At 38.4% G+C, this 23,447-nt stretch overlaps 1 protein-coding gene across 2 annotated transcripts in view; it reads left to right on the top strand.

Moving 5' to 3' along the window:
* The window catches only part of KLHL3 (kelch like family member 3), a 275,618-nt gene that overhangs the window by 22,027 nt on the left and 230,144 nt on the right, over window positions 1-23,447 (top strand). Inside the window, exons 2-3 of one of the 2 annotated variants that reach the window (XM_058441229.1) lie at window positions 8,756-8,914; window positions 9,481-9,534. The gene's annotated coding sequence lies outside the window, so the exon portion shown is untranslated. Of the gene's footprint in view, window positions 1-8,706; window positions 8,915-9,480; window positions 9,535-23,447 lie in introns of both variants that reach the window. The other variant, XM_058441228.1, reaches the window with a different exon arrangement.

Genomic DNA, 23,447 nt, shown 5'->3' with positions numbered 1-23,447 from the left:
ATGAACTTTAGCAAGCTCATGTGAGGGAAGGGCAGTGAATAGGGAAATGGGAAAAATAGAAAAAAAAAAAACCTCTTATTTCTTTATTATGGTGGGGACTTTGAATTTTCCCAGTTTAAGAGAGAGGACTAAAGGGAAAATAATATTTCCAGAGTGGAGTTCTTCTATCTATTATACTAAGACTTCTCCAGGAATAAGACCAGTGATAGATGGGCTCCCAATTGATTTGTATTACATAATTCTTGATCTGAAGTCTTTTTTCTTTTGCCTAATGAGAGTAGGATTCAATAATAGATTTGAGGTCTCTCAGTACTAGCAATTTGTTCCAAGGTGGAAGGCAGTCTGGGCAAAGCAGGAGACCAAGGTCATAGTGACATGTCACTGGGAAGGTAGGGAGGTGGAAAAACATGATGGTGTTTCTTGAGCAAGTTTTCTGAATCTGTATGGCATATGCCCCTTTCGCCTAGTACTTTTATTCTAAAAGAGTTTTGAAACACTTAAGAAACAACCAGACAAATAAGCAATCTATATAATTAGAGCTGTCAATGCATGTTCATCTCCCTTTATTCCTAACAGTTTCCTTTCACTTTTTGTCACAGAGACCATCATGGAATTTAGATTTCCATTTTTGTGCAGGCAAGTAAATAGTTGCAGAAGAATAAAATGTCGAATCAGCAAATGTGGTAAAGTAGGGTGGGTGACATGAGGATCGGGCCAATGGAGTAGAATTACCTCCATGGGATGGCTTCAGTTCCCCTCCCTCGTGGGTAGATATCCCAATCTTGATTGAATTAACATGTACATTAGCGTCCAGCAAATAGATGTTTGAGCACATATGAGCCATATAAAATCCTTCACAGCTGGCCATGTAGGTGTACCTTTCTTTGGTGTTCAAAGAAAGCTTGATAATTTCTGCCTGGGCGTGCAGCCCTTAGTAGAAAAAGCATGCTAGACTTGGTGAGTAGGTGGTTGCCTACAAAGTCTTATTTCAGGAGTCTCCCAAAATATTCTTCAACATCTGTTCACTGATATTTCAAATTCCATTAATAGAGACAAAGCCTTTCCATCTAAATTAGAGAGACTTAAGATGTAAATGCAAGTGATAGAATAAAAATAATAATAGCCAATATATATCACTTATTATGAGTAAGACACTCCTTCAAGCATTTTATTTTATTATTAGTTTTTTTTTTAGAGACAGGGTCTTACTCTGTCACCCAGGCTGGAGTGCAGCGATATGATCAGAACTTACTGCAGCCTCAAACTCCTGGGCTCAAGAGATCCTTCCTCTGCAGACTTTCAAGTAGCTAGGGCTATAGGCATGCACCACTATACCCAATTAATTTTAAAATTTTTTATACAGACAGAGTTTCGCTATGTTGCCCAAGCTGGTCTCGAACTCCTTGCCTCAAGCGATCCTCCCACGTCGGCTTCTCAAAGCACTGGAATTATAGGCATAAACCACATGCCCAGCCTATCTATTCTAAGCATTTTAAATGTGGTATACGTGACTGACATTTGGTTCTGCTGGAGAACAGGGTTTGATTAGGGCATGGAAAACGAAATAATAGATTTGAGGTCTCTCTGTACTAAAAGTTTGAGGTATACCTCACCAACCAAGTAGGGAAGACATCCAGGACAACCTGCTAAATTCCCAATTTTTCCTACAGCAGGTTCTAAGCATACTACACTTGAGGAAGAATTTAGTTCTGCTTAGTCTTTGTCTTTCAAGCTTTGCCTCTTCTCTAGGTCTTTGTAAGATACATCCCAGGTTATAGTGTGTTACATGTGATAGCCTCCATGGTACATCAAGGCTAAAGTTTTTGCTGTAATAGGGGGATCAAGGGATGATTTAGGAAAGGTAAGTAGGTCCTCTTTTATGATACCATTCTCAGTAGTCAGGAGTCTGTATTAATAATCTACTGTAAATCTGTTTGTTCCTGCCTTTTAATGTTTGATTTGCTTTTTTGAATGGTGGTTTGTTTCCTCACAAATATGGCTATTTGAATGGTTTAATTGCCTATTTGAGAAAAATCGTAGACTCTTAAGACTGGAATTACTACAATGCCAGATGGGTGAACTTTTACTACAACCTGCTCACAAAGACAACCTTTTCCATTTCTTTTTCTAAATTATTAGTAAGGGCCTTCAGTAAATTATTCAAATGCTTTACAAAATATAGTAACTTCCTATTATCTCACTGAAACCTTTCCTGTTACATGTTAAGGGATTCCTTGTCTATCATCAGTTTCAGAAACAGGGTAGCTATTTAACTGTCACTCATTCTTCCCTCTTCATATATAGCTCTTGTCTTTCAAAAATATACGGTATATATGCTATTGTAAAAAAATGGTGCTGTGAACTTCTTCTAAAGTCAGAGGTCGGATGTGTGTGATGAAACTCATTTCTGCTATATCAACTGAAAAGGAAAATGTCACATTGAGGATGGAAGAACTAAGGAGTGAAGAAAGTTTTATTTTAGTTCACACAAATTCACTGTGGTTACTAAAGTTCTGCATAGACATATAATGAAAGGGAATCCCATTGTAGCATTTGTAATTTGAAATATCCAGTCTGCATTTGACTCAATCTTATATTATTCTCAAGCAAGAAATAATAATGGAATCCATTGGGTTTGGAGTTAAAGAATACAAATGATAACATTAATTTGGCTAATGCTCTACAACTTTCTAGACATATTTACCTTTTGTTATCTGTTTTTGGAGACCTGAGTGTGAGGGCCCACTCCACCACATACATGCTATGTAGCCTTAAACAAGTTGCTTAAACTTTGAGCTTTAATAACTAATTGAAAAATGAGGCTAGGCATGTTGGCGCATTTCTGTAGTCCCAGCTACATGGGAGGCTGAGGTGGGAAAATCGCTTGAGCCCAGGAGTTTGAGGCTTCAGTGAACCCTGATCACACCACTGCACACCACTGCACTGTTCTCAGCCTGGGTGACACAGCAAGACCTGTGACCCAGACTCACACACACACACAAAAAAAAGTAGTACAAGGTTTACCAACCTAAATCAGACGATTGATGACAGACTCAAATGAAATGGGAAGTCATATAATGGACATTCTGTGGGTTTATCTCCTTAACTAGATTAAAATGTTTCTGAGGGAGGGACTGTTTACTACTTATTTATCTTGCCTAACACAGTGTGGCTCAAAGTAGACACTCAATAAAAACTTGTTAACTTTTATGGAATATTTACCCAATAGTTTTCTCCACAGGTGATTTTACTAACGAAGATGGTCATCTGTTATGAAAGATACTAACTTATAAATTCAAGGTCTTTTAAAGTTTTATTTACTTGCTTATTTTTATTTTTGAGATGGGGTCCCACTTAGTCTCCCAGGTTGAAGTGCAGTGGCATGATCATATCTGTTGCAGCCTCAAACTCCTATGCTCAAGTGATCCTGCTGCCACAGCCTCCCAAAGTGTTGGGATTACATGTGTGAGCCACCGTGCCTTTTAAAGCTTTAAAGGCTCACTTTTCTTTTCTTTCTTCTTTTTTTTTTTTTTTTTTTAAGACAGGGTCTTGCTTTGCCCTCCAGGCTGGAGTGCAGTGGCGAGATCACAGCCCGCTGCAGCCCTGACCTCCCCAGCTCAAGCTATCCTCCCACTTCAGTATCCCACGTAGCTGAGACTACAGACATGAGCCACCACACCCAGCTAATTTTTGCATATTTTTGTAGAGATGGGGACTCACTATGTTGCCCAGGCTGGTCTAGAACTTCTGGGCTCAAGCAATCCGCCCACCTCAGGCTCCCAAAGTGCTGGGATTATGGGTATAAGCCACTGTGCCTGACCTAGGCTCACTATTTGTGTGTGTGTGTGTGTGTGTGTGTGTGTGTGTGTCTGTGTTTGAGGCAGTGTCTCGCTCTGTTGCCCAGGTTGGAGTGCAGTGGCGCGATCTCAACTCACTGCAGCCTCCGCCTCCCAGGTTCAAGTGATTCTCCTGCCTCAGCCTCCTGAATAGCTGGGATTACAGGCGTGTGCCACCACACTCAGCTTGGCTAATTTTTGTATTTTTAGTACAGACAGGATTTCACCATGTTGGTCAGGCTGTTCTCAAACTTCTGACCTCGTGATCCACCCGCCTCAGCCTCCCAAAGGCTCTCTATTAAACACAGGTACTTAGAAAAAATATAGATAATCAGTATTGGCCATCTTCCCAAGGCAAGCCTAGCACACTCTGTCACCCAGGCTGGAGTGCAGTAGTGTGATCTTGGCTCCCTGCAACCTCTGCCTCTTGGGTTCAAGCGATTCTCGTCCCTTAGCCTCCCAAGTAGCTGGGATTACAGGTATGTGCCACCATGCCCAGATAATTTTTGTATTTTTAGTAGAGACGGGGTTTCACCATGTCGGTCAGGCTGGTCTTGAACTCCTGACCTCAGGTGATCTGCCCGCCTTGGCCTCCCAAAGTGCTGGGATTACAGGCATGAGCCACCACGCCAAGCCCCTAGGTTATTTTTTAAACAATATTTTGATTTGAGGTTTGTGTTGGGGGGTGGAGAAGTAGCAAATGGTGATGGATTGTGTTGTTTTAAACATAACCTGGTGGGAAAATTCACTTAACTGAATTATCTTTACATTTCTACATTTGTTTTCCAAACATAAGGACAGTTCTGTTTTTATTCTAAGGTCTGTTTTTCTTCATGGATAAAGAAGAAACCTGTATCACAAAATGTTTTACATTTTTATATTGAGATAGGACGCTGAATTCTATTTTGGGAAGAGATTCCACTTCTTAAAAATCTTGTGTTATTTCAGCATTGATTTTTCTTTTCCTTTTTTTTTTTTTTTGAGACGGAGTCTCGCTCTGTCACCCAGGCACCCAGGCTGGAGTGCAGTGGCGCGATCTTGGCTCACTGCAAGCTCCGCCTCCTGGGGTCACGCCATTCTCCTGCCTCAGCCTCTCCGAGTAGTTGGGACTACAGGCGCCTGCCACCACGCCCGGCTAATTTTTTGTATTTTTAGTAGAGACAGGGTTTCACTGTGGTCTCGATCTCCTGACCTCGTGATCCACCCACCTCGGCCTCCCAAAGTGCTGGGATTACAAGCATGAGCCACCGCGCCCGGCCTTCCTTTTTGTTTTTTTTTTTTTGGAGACAGTCTCGCTCTGTCGCTCAGGCTGGAGTGCAGTGTCATGATCTTGGCTCACTGCAACCTGCACCTTCTGGTTCAAGCAATTCTGATGCCTCAGTCTCCTAAATAGCTGGGACTACAGGTGCACATCACCATGCCCAACTAATTTTTTTATTTTTTATTTTTAGTAAAGACGAGGTTTCACCATGTTGGCCAGGCTGGTCTTGAACTCCTGACCTCAAGTGATCCACCTGCCTTGGCCTCCCAAAGTTCTAAGATTACAGGCGTGAGTCACCGTGCCTGCCCTGATTTTTTTTTTCAATGAGTCTGTGTAATAAACCCTTAAATGTGAATCTTAATATGTGAAGCTTAATATTTCAGCCATGGTGAAATACATACCGAAGGGCAAGGGAGGACCGACACAAAGTGACTCATGTCAGAATGCAAACTCCCTGAGGACTGGAGCTTTGTCATGATCTATCTACAGAACCAGGAATATTTATTGAATGAATGAATGTTGGGTCTCTCTCCCTTTACTATTGTGCTTGTAGCTCAAAAGTATATCCACTGATGGTACAGAAATCCTTCTTTGGAAACTGGATCTCATGTTCATTATGACTGGCTGGTTCAGGAGTAATTGGCGTAAAGTTTATGGGAGTATTGTTTGGATTTGTGTCCTTTGTGTAGCTTTTGGTGCTCCAGAGAGAGGAGGCCAGTTTTGGAGAAAATTTGCTCATGGATAACTTGGGAGGACGCTCTGATTTCTCTACTACTTTCTTTCTGAAAAGTATAATTAATCATGAGTTCAGATGGAAACAAAGACTCTTCCTTTTGGCTCAGGGCTGAATTGTAGCAAAAAGATTTTGAAGAGTTATTACCTGGGGAAACTAAGAGTTTTGTGGCAGAAGCTGCAGTGCCAGCCTCATTTTCTGCAATACACTTGAGCTCCCCAGAGTCTTCAGGAAATGCTTCTGTGATAACCAAGGTGCAGACTTTCTGTGGAAAGAGAAGAAATTCAACTTGATTAGCGTATTTGGGTGCCCCAAGTTAACAAACATACAGTGTGGGAGGATGCTGGGGAGAGTAGGTACTAGGAATAAATAGATTATTCCTGAGATTAAAAAAAAAATCCATCTGATTAGGTATTTTCTCTTCTCAGTGGGCTCATAGATAAATCTTAAAAATACAACCCCATTGGCTGGGCGCGGTGGCTCACGCCTGTAATCCCAGCACTTTGGGAGGCTAAGGCAGCAGATCACCTGAGGTCAGGAGTTTGAGACCAGCCTGGCCAGCATGACGAAACCTCGTCTCTACTAAAAAATTACAAAAATTAGCCAGCTGTGGTGGCGGGCACCTGTAATCTCAGCTAATCAGGAGGCTGAGGCTGGAGAATCGTTTGAACCCAGGAGGCAGAGATTGTAGTGAGCTGAGATCGTGCCACTGCACTCCAGACTGGGCGACAGAGCCAGCCTCCATCTCAAAAAAACAAAACAAAAAACACCATTAATTGTACATTTCAAAATAGCTAGAAGAGAATAATTTGAATGTTTCTAGTGTAAAGAAAAGTAATTTAGGTGATGCATATCTCATTTACCTTGATTTGGTTATATGAATGTATTATCACATATACCTTGAAAATATGTACATCTAATATATATCAATAAAATTAAAAAAAATCTAAAACAATCCCATCATGGTTCTTATCAACTGCCTCTTAGACGTGTCTGTTTTCTCTACTAGACTATAAAATCCTTGAAAGCAGGGATTACATTTTATTCCTTGATTTCTAGATATCTGTAGCTTTAGTCCTATAGAAACATATTCTGAACTGAACTAGAAATTATCACTACCATCAGGCTTAGACCTCATGTTAATACAGAGATGGCCAGTGTGATGGTCACCACGCCTACTTCTTGGACAGTTAGTAGTTTGGATTTTCGATGTCAGGACATCTCCTTACTGCTTCTGTATAAAGTTTATGAGTCACAAATCCTAAACCAAGTGGGATTACAGGAAGAATGCATATTCTTTGAGAGCAGGGACCTTGTCAGTCTGGTTTGTTGCTGTCTCCTTAATAGCAAGAATGGAGACTAACCATTAGTCTGTACTCAGTAAACCTATGTTGAATGAATAAATATATGACTAAAAACACTGATAAATCCCAGCTATCTTGTTTCTTCTGTTGTGTCAGTTCAAGAGTTTGTGTAGGGGAGCCTCAAAAGAGCTCATGAAGGCAAGAGTGACTTAGGGGACAATGTCTTCTGAATGCAAATGTTGATTTAATCAATTATCAAGATTTTAAGAAATTATACTTACCAGGAATGGATGATAAACTTCTGAAAGATAAAACAAGAAAAAAGAGAGAGAATTTAAGTGATGATAATTAATTTAGCTGGGAGAAGGGGCCATATGTATATGAGAAATACCTGGAAACAAATGCAAAATTGACTAATCTGGAGTCACAGACAGTAAGTAAATTCTTCAGAAACTCAGAAAAGGTGCATAAAGGAATGAATAAGTGGCAGGGTACAAGAACTTGATTTTGGTTCTGCTTCTATCACTAAATTGCTCTGTGACCTTGTAAAAATTATTTTACTTACCCAGACTTTCTTCATCCCTAACGTGAAGATTAGACCAGATGAATATATCTTCTCTGAATATGAACCACTGTTGAACACACTAATACTGAGATGGCCTTTTTCACTGAAGAGAATCATTTTTTCCTAATTTCTGTGATTAAAATAAAATGGAATATTACATTATAAAAATACTGTAGTATTACTGTAGAAAAATACATGAAAGGTTAATAATGGTTTTCTCTATTTTTAATTTTTTTCTTCATGTTGTGTATTTTCCAGGTTTATTATAAATTTGTATTACTTTATTTTCAACAATGCAATAAATGTTATTTTAACAGAAATATCCTTTGTGTAATAAAAAGATTTTTTTCCTATATATGATGTGTAAATATTTAGTTATTTTGAATTAATATTTAAATGAGTATATTTTCTTCATTTGGAATAAGAACTATCTTGGATTTGAACACTGGCTACAGCATTTACTAGCCTTGTGTCCTTGAGCAAGATTTTTTTGTATTTCTAATTTCAGTTATTTAACAACGAGGATAATAACACATATTTCAAAATGTTTATGTGAGGATTAAATGAGAAATCATTTATAAAGTATAAACTTATTGTTTAGCATGAGATAGATCATTATACTTACTACCTTTCTCCAAGTTCATTATCTTGTAGGAAAATTACCCAATAAAGTAAAAAGTTATGCATCAGTTTTTTTATATTTTACCCTTTAATATGTTTATTCTCATATTTTTTTGTTTATATGTCAAGATCTCATTATGAAAATAAGATTAATTTATGACAATAAACCAATCTTTTCACAGCTATGAAAATTACTCTTTCATCAAAACAGTTTTCTTTGTTGGTTATTGTTGAGAAATCATTTTGATTTGAAATAATAATTGTTTAACAGCACAAATCTTTAAGCCTTTAAAAAATTAGCAATTAAACTTTAAAACAGGAAGTAGACTTCAAGGTTAACTGGAATTAAAAACAATTGAAAGGCTTATCATGATACTTTTCCTCAGAATCCGAAAGTCATCTGAGTTGGCTATATGCACGTTCTCTCTGTACCAGTGAACTTGAGCTGTGGCTGTGGCCTGGATTCCGCATTCAAACATGACCGACTGACCTCTGGTTGTAGAGATGTCTTGAAGATGCTGAAGTACAAACACAGAGTTCAGAGGATGGAAGAAACTGTTACACCATCTACAATGATTTGAAATGCCATTTGCAGTAAGAATGCATCTTTTTTTAAATCATAATTATTGACAGCTGACTGTATCTTAAGGAGCTGTTGGGCATTCTGTTGGGCTTTGTAGTGTGCTTTACAGTCAGGTGTAAATTATTTTTGTCTTCACAGAACTATATTTAATGAGAAAGTTATTATTTCACTTCACCAAGAGCCATTTTATTCAAATTAAAAAACAGATTGGTTGAACACTCTTTCTGTTGTTATATTTGACTGTTTTGTTGAGTACATATCTAGTCACAGATTTAGTCTTTATTATTGGTCACAGTAGCATGGGCAGTACAGTAATCACCCCTTATCTGCGGGGGACACATTCCAAGACCCCCAGTGGATGCCTGAGACCATGGATGTACTGAAACCTATGTACACTGTGTTTTTCCTGTACATACACACCTATGATAAAGTTTATAAATTAGTCACAGAGATTAACAACAATAACTAATAAAATAGAACAATTATACCAGTATGCTGTAATAAGAGTTATGTGAATGTGTTCTCTCTCTCTCTTTCTCTTAAAATATCTTATTATACTCTACTCATCTATTTTCAGACTGCAGTTGACCGTGGGGTATTGAAACCACAGAAAGTGAAACTGGATAACGAGGTGAGTACTGTGTTGTAATTTGTTAAGAGCCCTGAATTAGGGAACTTGGGCCAAAATGTTAACTCTGCCACTGGCTGATTGAAGCTGGTTATAGGAACTTGGAAAAGACTATTAACCTCTCTGGAGCTCAGGTTCTTTGTCTATGAAATAGGGCTAGCAAAATGTGTGGGATTTTGAGGTTCATTTCACAAAGGTCTGAAAACTTCCTGTTAGGAATAAGAGTTATACAGATATATAAAAAGTGTTTATAGCTAGTTTAGTATCACAATGTATAAATGAATGGATGGCATTTATGTTAAATTTACCCCTTAAATCCTGATCTTTCTCCTCCCTCTACCTGCAACCCCAGAGTACCCTGGAATCTAGAATGATATTTCAGATTATAACTTGACTGTGAGACCAGAGAGCGGGAATCTGAGGTCTTTCTACAGGTGAGACTAAGGACCAGCCTAACCCTCAGGCTTGATGCCTAGAGGTCTCAGGGCATCTTATAGGGAAGGAATGCAGTAGGAGAGACTTGTAGAAATAACAGACATGTATCTGACAGCATCTGTTGAAAGCAAGCTTCCAGAATCAATAGCAATGTCACTTACTCTTAATGACATTGTTTTGTTTGTCTCCCATCCTGTATCTGGTACAGATTAAATCCCTGCCCTGCATTTCATACTTTGAGCCAGCAATGGGCATTGATTCCAATTCTGCCAGGTTTGGTAATTGGGAGACAGAGAGCCCAGAGAAGGCTCAGCCCTAGTTTTGGTTTGACCTGGGTGATTGAATTGTGCTATTTCCAGTGGGTGAGAGGGAAGATAGTGATTCCTGGCTGTGACCTAATCAGGACTTAGTTACTACTTAGCTTGTTGACTTCTTCAGAACGGCATTTTATGGCTAGTTAAGAGAATTTGACTATATTTTGAGGTCAGGCAAAGCAGCCTCCTTGGAGGGGACAGTCTAAGCATTGCCCTCCAGAGCTGGAGGACTGCCACAGGGCAGAAGTCTAAAGAGCACAGGGTAAACCATGAATTGCTCTGTGACACTCAGCAAATCATTTCACCCCTTTTCAGCCTCATTTTTTCTCATATATAACGTGATAATAATCTCTGAAATCCTTTCTGATTTCCCCCTTTTTTCTTCTCACCGCTTCACTAATATCTACAACTTATTTATAAAATCTAAACTCCATCATGCAGTATGGAGAGGTTACCTTGGTAAACACAGAGGGTACTACACAAGTGGATCCTGACAGGCTGCTGCAGGGACTCTGCATCTGGTTTAAGGAATAAAAGAGAACATAATGCTGTCACTCATACTGTCAAAACCCTGAAACTCAGGTCCATGGCTGCCAAAAACTAACAGGCTCAGTTCTAGCTGCTACTGACCACACCTTAAGTTTCCTTTATGAAAAGCATGATGCTTCTAATTTCAGTGTCAGTTTGGGTGTTTGCTCCAGTGTCCTACACTTTCTTCTTTATCCTTCAGCATTCCATTAGCTGAGATGGAGAAATACAACACTGGGCAATTATATTTGGGAAATGCATATTGGCAAGTATTTAGATACTATATATTAAACGTTTAAAAAAACTTTTAAATTTTACTAAATTTTTTTCTTCCTCCATACAGTTGCTTTTCTTGGATCTTTTAGGTTTTCAAAACATCTCCCTCCCCCGCTTTTTTTAAATTAAAAGGGAATTCATTCCTTGGATAGTTGGAATACTCTCTTATAGGAACAAGTTCCTAGAAACCAACTGTCCCTTATCATCTGGCACACAAACAAAGGGCCAAGCCATAGAGCTACCGTGGAGTTATTTCTGAAACCTATGGATTTCTTTCTTGTTCTTTTGAGGTCATGCAGCTAGAGGCTTTCTTCATGTATACTTCTTAAGAAAATTGCATTGACTCCTTTTTCTTGGGCCTATGTCTCCGTTACTAGGACCCTCTCAGAAGGCTTAAAACTGAACTTACCCTCTAGGGATTAATATACAGTGGTTGAACTAAGGTAGAGTAACTTGATCTGTTGTTGGAGGTTTCATTCGTTGGGGAGCTGATGGTCAGAGAAACTCTAGTGGTTTTCTTCTTTATCCTGTGGGGGAAACAAAACCAAACACCATCAAGTGAAAGAAAGATTAGAGGTGACTTTGATAGAAATGCCTCACTGTATACACATTTGAATGTAACACACATTTTTACCTATAATCCTTAAATTTCTCTACATTTGCATAATAATTTTAATACTTTTTTGCCTTTTTAACCAATTGTTAGTGGATTATGGTTCCTAATAGTTTCACTTTAAATTTCTTTTGTCTCAGTCTGGTAATCAGGGAGTGTTATGAAACACGTTGTCTAGAAGAAATAACCTATAAAGCAAATAATCACTTCAAATTTGGTTTCTCTGCAAAGTCTTAGGTTTTTTTTTTTTTTTTTTTTGGCATTTTTTAAAGTGGAACTTTCACTATATTCACACACAACAAATGCACATCCACATGAGATTCTGCACTTACTCTGAAATTTCTGTAGCACATTTCAACCACAATTCCAGAGATAAAACTTTTCCTTACTTCCCTGAGCACCTGCAAGAAAGAGAAAAAATAGATTTGTTCTAAATCTCATTGGGTTTTAATACAGTTTAGTTCCAGTGTATTGTATTTATACTCGGACTAGCAGCAGGTGTTGGTTACAGACAGGTTAATCCAGAACATCTGGATTCTTTTATTTTATTTTATTTTATTTTTATTTTTATTTTTAGATGGAGTCTCACTTTGTTGCCCAGGCTGGAGTGCAGTGGTATAATCATGGCACACTGTAACCTCTACCTTCCGGGTTCAAGCGATCCTCCCACGTTAGCCTCCTGAGTAGCTAGGACTACAGGCTGCACCACCATGTCTGGCTAATTTTTGTATTTTTAGTAGAGACGGGGTTTCACCATGTTGGTCAGGCTGGTCTTGAATTCCTGACCTCAAATGATCTGCTGCCTCAGCCTCCCAAAATGCTGGGATTATAGGTGTGAGCCACCATGCCCTGCCCAGAACAACTGAATTCTTAACTCAGGATGGAACTACTTTAGCATTCTCCATTTTAGAAATCCAGGTGTTTACGTTTATAGAGTTATAGCACTTGTGCCCAGAGGAGGTATTGAGTCATTTCTCAAAAACATTATTTCAGAGGGCATAAATTAGTATCTGTGAATTTGTGTTTTGGTCTGAAGTCTTCAGAATATTTGTTATAGTAAAAAATATATGGAAACACATTGCTATGCTTACTGTAAGGAAGGATGTTATCTTAGTCTGTTCAGGCTTGCTATGATACCCTTTAAAATACCTTACTGGGTAATTTGTAAACAATAGAAATTTATTGCTCACAGTTCTGGAGGCTGAGAAGTCCAAGACCAAGGCACCAGCAGATTTAGTATTTGGTGAGAGCTGTCTCCTTCATAAATGGTGCCTTGTTGCTGTGTCCTCACATGGTAGAAGGGGCAAGGGAATTCCCTCAAGTCTCTTTTATAAGGGTACTAATCCCATTCATGAGATTGGAGCCCTCATGACTTAATCACTTCCCAAAGGCCCCAGTTCTTAATGCTATCACATTTGAATATTAGGTTTCAACATGTGAATTCTGGGGGGACATCAGCATTTGGACCCTAGCAGACGTTGTCAGTGTTCCTATTATCTCCATGATGATTTACTAGAGAAATGTATTTCAATTGTTAGTACCAGGAATAATTGACCTTCTCCCATGATACTAGTTTAATTTTTCCTCATAGACACTATTAGTCTTAATATTGGTTGTGTTGCTGTGTTAGCTAATTGAAAGTTTAGAGCTCACCTCAGAGCCAATAATTTTTTAATTTAAAATTTTATTTTCATTAAATTAAATTTACATTTAAATATTCTTTTCAGTTTAGGAAAACTTCTAAATGTGTTTGGAACAGTCTAGGTATATGAATCTACTTTTTATAAATTGCATACAGTTTAAATCCATGAAGTATTTTGAATGAAAATTTAGCAACTAAATTCCAATGTTTTAATGCAAAACACAGTTTTAAAGACTAAGTACCAAAAAAGGTAAAATTATTATTATTATTCTTATTGTTGAGATGGAGTCTTGCTCTGTTGCCCAATCTGAAGTGCAGTGATGCGATCTCTGCCCACTGCAACCTCTGCCTCCTGGGTTCAAGCGATTCTCCTGCCTTAGCATCCTGAGTAGCTGGGATTACAGGTGTGCCACCACACGCAGCTAATTTTTTTTTTTTTGTATTTTTTGTATTTTTTGTAGAGAAGGGGTTTCACCATGTTGGCCAGGCTGGTCTCAAACTCCTGACCTCAAGTGATCTTCCTGTCTCAGTCTCCCAAAGTGCTGGGATTACAGGCATGAGCCACTATGCCTGGCTGCAAAATGAATTTTTATATTGATTGCACGTTGAAATGATAATCTTTTATTTATGTTGTGTTAAAACATATTATTAAAATTAATTTTACCTGTTCCTTTTTGTAATTTTAGTGTTACCATTAGAAAATTTAAAATTATATATTTGCTGTTCTCTTTTCTGATAAGCATTATATTTTTATTAGATGGCACAATTCTGAACCATGAGCTTTCCTAAAGGGTTAATAAAACTTTCTCAATATCTTTTAAAGTGACTGGTTCATTCAGTTTTTCTGTCTCTCCAGAATAAACTTCCATCATTTATATTTTCCTCAAAAATTCTTTTTTTCGAATATATTTTCTTTTTTTTATTTCCAAGTTTTATTTTAAGTTCTGGGGTACATGTGCAAGATGTGTAGGTTTGTTACATAGGTAAACATGTGCCCTGGTGGTTTGCTGCACAGATCATTCCATCACCTAGGTATTAGGCTCAGCATCGATTAGCTATTCTTCCTGATGCTCTCTCTCCTCCCACCCCTCATTCTCCAACAGGCCCTAGTGTGTGTTGTTACCCTCGATGTGTCCATGTGTTCTCATCATTCAGCTCCCACTTATAAGTGAGAACATATGATATTTGGTTTTCTGTTCCTGCATTAGTTCACTGAGGATAATGGCTTCCAGCTCCATCAATGTCCCTGCAAAGGACATGATCTTGTTCCTTTTTATGGCTGCATAGTATTCAATGGTGTATATGTACTACCTTTTCTTTATCAAGTCTATTATTGATGGGCATTTAGGTTGATTCCATGTCTGTGCTATTGTGAATAGTGCTGCAATGAATATACATGTGCATGTATCTTTATAATAGAATGATTTATATTCCTTTGGGTATATACCCAGTAATGGGATTGCTGGGTCAAATGGTATTTCTGCCTCTAGGTCTTTGAAGAATTGCTACACTGTCTTCCACAGTGGTTGAACAATTTACACTTCCACTAACAGTGTAAAAGCATTCTTTTTTTCTCCACAACCTCGCCAGCAGGTTCTCTATTCCGTTCCATTGGTATATGTGTCTGTTCTTGTATCAGTACTGTGCTGTTTTGGTTACTGTAGCCTTGTAGTGTAATTTGAAGTTGGGTAGTGTGATGCCTCCAGCTTTATTCTTCTTGCTTAGGATTGTCTTTGGTATTTGGGCTCTTTTTGTGTTTCATATGAATTTTTAAATTTTTTTTTCTAATTTTGTGAAGAATGTCAATGGTAGTTTAATGGGAATAGCATTGAATCTATAAATTGCTTTGGGCAGTATGGCCATTTTTACATATTGATTCTTCCTATCCATGAAAATGGAATATTTTTCCATTCGTTTGTGTCCTCTCTGATTTCTTTGAGCAGTGGTTTGGAGTTCTCCTTGAAGAGGCCCTTCACTTCCCATTAGTTGTCTTCCTAGATATTTTATTCTTTTTGTGGCAGTCGTGAATAGGATTTCATTCATGATTTGGCTCTTATAGAGCCAATAACTCAATAGAGATTAGAGTTAGGATCTCCTAAACTTGTGACCTGATACTTTTTTTACGCTATATCTATGATGATTTATTTCCTCAAACTAACATTTAGGTCACATAGCCCCACAGAGAATTTTTATGTTATTTCCATGTAGGAGAGGTCGATTGGAAGATGTAGATTAGCCTAAATAACAAAATATGGTAATTTCCAGAAAGTCATTGGTTTATGGAAATAGAATATCTAAAATTGTAACTATTCGAGAAAATTTAGGCCATAAGTTTGCATTACATAACAATGCTTTAATGAAAAAAAATTAGTTCCCACTTAAAAGTCTTTTATATATAGTGTTTGATACCATTATTAGAAATAGATTTATCTAATCTCCTCCTAATCTCAATATATAATCTCTTAATACTTGGTGGCTCTTTTCAGTCTTTAAAAACCCTTTATTATCTTGAAGTTGTATTACCGTATCAGGCTTAATTTGCTTTAGACTACAATTTAGGTGACGTAAAAAGATTTACTAATGCTACTTCGTGTTTTATTTGTTAAGGTAGATAGTGGGTACAGAATGTACCTTTTATTATTATTTAAACTGTACATATATATTCTATTAACTCATCCCTGTGTATATAGTATTTTATAATAAATTCATAAGATTAAAGTAAATCTGTGAACCGAAGCTGCCTTTTGTTTTTGTAAGAGTTAGCTTTTTCATTTTCTTCTTCTTCTTCTTCTTTTTTTTTTTTTGAGATGGTGTCTCGCTCCGTTGCCCAGGCTGGAGTGCAGTGGCGTGATCTTGGCTCACTGCAACCTCTGCCTCCTTGGTTCAAGCTATTCTCCTGCCTCAGCCTCCTGAGTAACTGGGATTACAGGCACGTACCACCATGCCTGGTGAATTTTTTTGTATTTTTAGTAGAGACAGGGTTTCACCAAGTTGACCGGGCTGATCTTGAACTCCTGACCTCAGGTGATCCACCTGCCTCAGCCTCCCAAAGTGCTGGGATTACAGATGTGAGCCACCATGCCTGGCCATGTTTTTCATTTTCAAAGAAGAGATAGTATTCTCAGTAGTTCAGAAGAAGATAAATTCAGTTCAGTGAATATGCATGAGATAAAGTATTATAAACATGCATAGATTACCTTTATGTCTAAAATTAGGCACAAACAGAAAGAGCCTATATCTACATATTCTCTAAATAGGGTAGAATCAAACTTTGACATGCTAGCTGCATTTGCTTGACTGACTTGGATCATTTTTCTAAAAATGAAAACTTCACAGTCAAACTCTTGCATTGGTGAATGCTTCCTCATGCCTTTTTTTACTAAGACTCCAGGAACAACACAAAGGATTTTGGAGTTAACTGACACAATTAAATTATATGAGAAGCTCAATAGTGCAAAAGATAAATAATAATATAGGTTCATCTTAATAATATCATAAGACATAAGAAACATTAATGTCATAAGACATTAAATCATGCCAGTGACATCACAAGACAGTGCATGATCACCTGGAAGGCTTTGAGAAGTAAGTGCTAGAAATAAGGAGAAAGAAGCTTGATTGGTCTAAGAAGGTAGTGTGGACCTTCAACTGAATTTTGAAGAATGTTTAGAATTGGAAAAGATGAGGTATGTATGTGAGATGAGGGTTGAGGGTGAATGGTAGTGGGGGATGGATAGAGAAGGGCATTAAGTAACATTCACGGAACATTAAACTGTGTGCCAGATACTGTGGCTTGTACCTTTATCTCGAGGGTGAGACAAGCAGCCCATGACCATTAGGTGGTGTGGAATACTCTGGGGTCAGATTATTTGCATTTACTATTAGGTACGTTAGGTTTCCCTCTAAGTCTCATGATCCCCATCGGTTAAAAAGACACAATAGTAGTGTTTATTTCTAGGGTTACGTAGCTTACAAAAGCACTTCATTTATATATGATATATATCAAGTGCTCAATGAATGTTAGCTGCTATTATTATTGTGATGATGGTTGTTATAGGGAGATCCAGGGGATAGTCTACCCTTCCTCAGACGTTACTAATCTAGGCCTCCTTGGTATTTCTTCTCTTGTGAACTTAGAACTTCTATAATACACTTTTGTTTTAAATCATCTATTATCACGTGCTTTCTTTGGAAATTCCTTAAGATCAGGGATCTTTTAATATGTAATATGTCTGCCATCCACAAAGTGTCTGGCCTACTGTTGAACACATAGGTGTGGAGCTGGTTGATTTTGCAGATTATTGCACAGGGAGATACTACATTTTCCTAGGAGGTGTATGTTGCCTTGTGCTGTTTTTCCTCAACCCCACCTGATAAATAAAGGCAATTGATACAGAAGTATTCCTCCTCTTTTGACCTTGGCAGTAAATCTTAGTATTACACCAGCCGTCTTAGGTGAGGTTAATCAATCCTATGATTACAGACCAAGAGATGACATGAGAAATCTTCTTGCCTTACATCTTTGGAGAACAAAAGTAAGGTTCAGAGAGAGTATGTTATTTGTTCAAGGTCATGCAATCTGTTGGTAGAAGAGTCAAGATTAGAATCTAAGTCTCTTGTCTTCTAGTGCAATCCATGCAGGTTTATAGCAAATGGACTCTTTATTACTCGATAAATTCAAAACTGTGGATATTATTCTGAGTAGTTGAGATTGTAATTTTTAAAAATCTTTTATTAGATTAGAATGTGTTTATGGTTCTGAATTCCGTGAGTAAGGGAACAGTTCATTACCAGAACATCCATTACCAGGCAGTCCATTAAAGTCCCAGAAGGACTTTACTTTTAAAAGGACTTAAAAGTACTTTTATGGCCGGGCGCGGTGGCTTACGCCTGTAATCTCAGCACTTTGGGAGGCCGAGGCGGGCGGATCACGAGGTCAGGAGATCAAGACCATCCTGGCTAACACAGTGAAACCCCGTCTCTACTAAAAATACAAAAAAATTAGCTGGGCGTGGTGGCGGGCACCTGTAGTCCCAGCTACTCGGGAGGCTGAGGCAGGAGAATGGCATGAACCCAGGAGGCGGAGATTGTAGTGAGCCGAGATTGTGCCAATGCACTCCAGCCTGGGCGACAGAGCGAGACTCCGTCTAAAAAAAAAAAAAAAAAGTACTTTTATTTTGTATGTAAGCTCCATGAGGATGGAGATTTAGTCTGTTTTGTTCACTCTTGAATCCCTAGTGTCTGGAATAGTGCCAGGCACACAGGAGATGCTCAATAAGTAATTGTTGAATGAATAAGTTGGCTTTGTTGGCAGTACTGGTTGAGACTTCATTTGGGAATGTTTGTGACTTCCAGAGAGTCTAAACTTTAAGCATCAAACTCTGGAAAGAAACCCTGGAAACAACAGGGAAACTTTGGCTATGGCAAAAAAATAAAAATGAAATGCTTCCCCCCGGTTGGGGGAGCATATGAGAGAGTATATATGAAACTTCTGGAACTTTTTGGAAGAAACATACCTTATAAGTAAATGTGTAAGGTCAGTTGGTGCAAGAGGATAAAACATCCTCTAAGCTCCTGACACATCTCAAAGGAATAGTTGGAAAAGATGAGCAGAATAGTTTTGGTGGTGTGTGGAATTTAGGCTTTTGCCACCTTGAAATTGTTCTATATCCTTAAGCTAATGAAAACAAAAAAGAGAAAATTCAATCTTTATAAAGAGAAGGGTCTTTGTACCTGGCTTCTTAATGTTCATGATGCTCCTCCTTCTAAGCATGAACAGTCAAGCTGCATGGGCAAGGCACCAGGCAGCCCCTGCTACCATTTAATCCATGGGGTGGGGAGGCCAAGCAGGAGTTCCCTGTTTCCTGTCCCTGATCTTCCAACCAATGAAAAAAGATAGTGATGACTAATGGAACAAAGAAATGCCCTGAATCTTACTTTGGGTATATTGCTGAGTTATATAATCTGTATCTGAAATGGATAAAAATATACAAAGATCAAGTAATATGGTGAAAGAGAACACTAACTCAAGATTAAGGAAATCTGGATTCTGTTTTAGGGCTGTCGCTTATTAGTTATGATTTGGGCAAGACCTTTGGGGTCTCAGTTATATCAGAAGTGAGATGGTCCCTAAGGTTTCTTCTAGGTTTAATATTTGCTATGTTTAAACATTTAAAAAAAATCTCGAGGTCTGATCATGCTTTAAAATCTCCAATTTTCAGAATTACCAGAGTAGATGAATTTCCATCTGAGAATAAGAGAAAGAAAGAAAGATGAACGTTGGTGCTTAAAGCAAAAGCAGTCAGCACTTAGGGCACTGGCTTTGACTGCCACTTCAGAATGCAGAGGTTTGAAAGATAATGGGCTGAGTCTTAGGAATTACTGAAACAATTTAAAATATTATTTATTTATTAAAAATCTTTGAGAACTAATTTGAGTAAATGATAAAGCAAAGCCAAACACAAAAACGAATAATTTCTAAAAGAAAGCTCACCCTTAAATATTGGCTTCTCTTGCTAAAGCCACTGTAGTCTCTTACATTTGATTCTCATGTATTTTCCTCTAGGGGAGAGAAAAGGAGATTTTTCAAAAGGAAAAAAACCCTTTTGTTTGACTGTTCTGAAAATAGCACACTCCAGAATATAAAAATGAAAGTGTGGGTTCATGGTACATGCAGGCCCTACGTGTGACCTATCCTGAAGTGTTCTTTCTTGATTTTATGTGGCACTGGGGATGTCCTTGAGGGAAAAAATAGCCAGGGGTTTTACTTTGGTGATGAGTTATGCTAGCCGGCTTCATGTCTCACGTAAATGGTAACCTTTGCTGAGTGTAACCCTAGCTCTTTGTAAAGAGAACAGAATTAGACTCCACCAAATGAAGAGTCCAAGACCTTGGCAATCTTACCCTGGAAAGATGACAAGATACATAGAGATCAGACAAATGAACAATGATGATGCCTTTATAACATTGCCTGAATAGCTAGGATGTCTGCAGAGTTATACTAGCTTCATGGATATTATATAGGTTCTCTGGTCTGAAAAATAGGACATTAGATCTATTTAAAAGTGAACAACTGAAGAATTTGATAGTAGCTTCATTAGGAAAAAAAGAGGAAAAAGAAGTAAGATAAAGCAGGTTTGGCAATGTACAGTATTTTAAATGTATTAAAGTGTCACATTAGTGGCCGGGCGCGGTGGCTCACGCCTGTAATCCCAGCACTTTGGGAGGCCAAGGCGGGCGGATCACGAGGTCAGGAGATCGAGACCATCCTGGCTAACATGGTGAAACCCCGTCTCTACTAAAAATACAAAAAATTAGCCGGGCATGGTGGCGGGCACCTGTAGTCCCAGCTACTCGGGAGGCTGAGGCAGGAGAATGGCATGAACCCGGGAGGCGGCGCTTGCAGTGAGCCGAGATTGTGCCACTGCACTCCAGCCTGGGCGACAGAGCGAGACTCTGTCTCAAAAAAAAAAAAAAAAAAAAAGTCACATTAGTGAGAATATTTTAAATTCATACAATAACCTAAATTCTGCATTCTTTTAAAATGTTACTTAAGTTATTTTGATTTGTTGGAGAGTTTATTGTGCTGTTCCATTTATTTTCTTTTGCTTGCCTATTTTATTATTTAGTGTTTTTGTTTGGTTTTGTTTTTAGATACAGGGTCTTTCTCTGTCACCCAGTCTGGAGTGCAGTGGCACGACCATATGTCACTGCAACCTTGAACTCCTGGGCTTAAGTGATCCTCCCACCTCAGCCTCCCAAGTAGCTAGGACTACAGGCCTCGCCAATTTTTTTTTTTTTCTTTTTTGTAGAAATGGAGTCTTGCTAGGTAGGTAGCACAGGCTGGAGATTTAGTGTTTGCATATTTATTTATCTTCTATTTGGTAGCAGATGCCATACTAGGTAACTTTTATTCACATAAAGATAATTGATTCAAAGTGTCCATAAAGCACCAGATATTGTGAAAGATTTTAACAATTTAATTACTTTATTCATTTTTAATTTTTTTATTTTTTAAGAGACAGGATCTTGCCATGTTGCCCAGGCTGGAGTGCAGTAGTTGTTCATATGGGCGATCCTAGCACACTACAGCCTCAAACTCCTGGCTTCAAGCAATCTTCACCTCAGCCTCTGGAGCAGCTGAGACTTCAGGTGTGTGCCACTGCACCTGGCCATTTTTTATTTTCTATTACACCTAACAGGGGTGGAGGGAGAACAAATAGTTGAGGAAAGAGGTACGTGAATTAAGTCAGTAAAGGAGTTGTGAGTTTTGTGTGTATGAGATGGTTTTCATCAGTTTCTGAACAAATCCAGCTTCTGCTATGGCCCACTGTGTCAGTCCACAGTCACCACTGTGACTGTAATATTAGTCCCTGCAAAAATAAATGCATCTGTTTTGTGAACATACTCAAGCTACTCAAGAAGATGATGATATTTGACATCAACTGAGTATTTTGGTGATAGTTTTTAAAAGTTCTTAAGGAAGCTTGATACATGGGAGATTCTAAAGATGTATCTCACTGTTTCTTCCCCAGTCAATCTAGACCATATTCTAACAAGAGTAGATTTTAATTACTTCATATCTCTTGATTTATTAGCCTACAGCCTTCACATTGGTTTCTGTTCCTTTTGTTTTCTTGCTTGCTTTCGGGAAAAAGAAATCACTTTAAAAAATTTTTCAACACATTAAACTGATGTCAAGGGTGAGCTGTTGTTTTCTACATGACTGGAAATTTTACTTCATCACATTTAGAGTTTTGTCTCATCCCCAGTGTTTTGTCAAATTTTTTGATTTTACAAAGTGCCAAAGAGGAGGTCTGTCTTGTCATTGTTAATCATCTGTCTCTCCATGTTAGATTAAAATACTTACTGTCCCGGTTCTCATGGTCCCTATATCTGAATTGTATTTTTATATAAAACCATTTACTCTATGAAGTTGTTACAAAAGATGCAGTTCTATTTGAATATCTATGTAGCTCAACCCTTACTGTACTTGTTTTCTTGTTGTCAAAGTCCACATTGTTCATGGCCTTTCTCAGACAGCGTCTCCATCAAAGGATATGATGCCTGTCATGAATTATGAATGTTACTACTTCTTTCGCTTGATACTGAAATCCTAGTGGAATTAGAAACAACTGGGACGTATCTTTAAAATCTTGCTCACTGGAGGGCTCTTCTGGGGCATATGGTCTTTCTCCTGTGGCTTAATGTTTTAGTTTAGGAATTTGAGAGGAGCTGGCTGAGCAGTTCATCTCTGATCCAAGTGTTGACAGCTGGGACTAGATTATGCATTTCCCAGATGGTTTCTTCTCTCACATGTATGGCACCTTTGTGCCACCTTTGTCAGTTCACCCCACTCCCCAACTTGGTGTCTCATCCTTCAGGGATCTCCATGTGGCTTGGGCTTCTCACAGGATAGTGACCTCCTGGTAGTAGATTTCTCACATGAGGGCTTAGGGCACCAAAATAAAATGTTCCAAGAACCATCTCTGAAAAGACTGTCTTTCCCCAGTTGTTCTTGTGACAATAGAGGAACTAGCTTTAAAAGACCCAATTTGTAGAATTCTTTATAAAAAATTCAGGCCTTAGGGTTCAAATACTAAGATAAAAAGTTGAATGATGTGGCAAGCTACTTTTCACTTTGTTTTGTTAGGGAACTTTCAAATTTAGCTAAAGATTGTGTTTATGATCTTTTTTTCTTATTTGAGGGTGAAATGTTGAAATTGACCTAGCCCTAGGGCAAAGGAGAGGAACAGTGATGGTGGGGGGCCCATATTCCAACTGAATAGTCTACACTGCTTCCTGGATCTCACTCTCTAACACTTGTAGTGATCATGCTGATGAGAGATGACAGGAGAAAAGTTGCCTACAGTTAAGAGCCTTCCTGTCCCAGAAGCAACAAACAACTTCAAATCCAGCTTTTGGCAGAACTGCTGATTGACGTAGTTTATATTTTGCAAGCTCTCCTCGCATCTTCTGTCTGCCCCTCCCCAGAACCCTTTCCTACACACACATTATAGTGTTTTCTTCCTTTAGAACTAGCCCTCCAAACCTATCACTTCATCAAGCCCACATCAAAACTGACTTGTTTTATTCTAATCTCTGATAG

This window comes from Hylobates moloch, unplaced genomic scaffold, assembly GCF_009828535.3.
Source record: "Hylobates moloch isolate HMO894 unplaced genomic scaffold, HMol_V3 SCAFFOLD_6, whole genome shotgun sequence".
NCBI classification, from domain to species: domain Eukaryota; kingdom Metazoa; phylum Chordata; class Mammalia; order Primates; family Hylobatidae; genus Hylobates; species Hylobates moloch.
The sequence above is the reverse complement of the archived record's forward strand: the minus strand, read 5'-3'. Positions and strand labels throughout refer to the sequence as shown.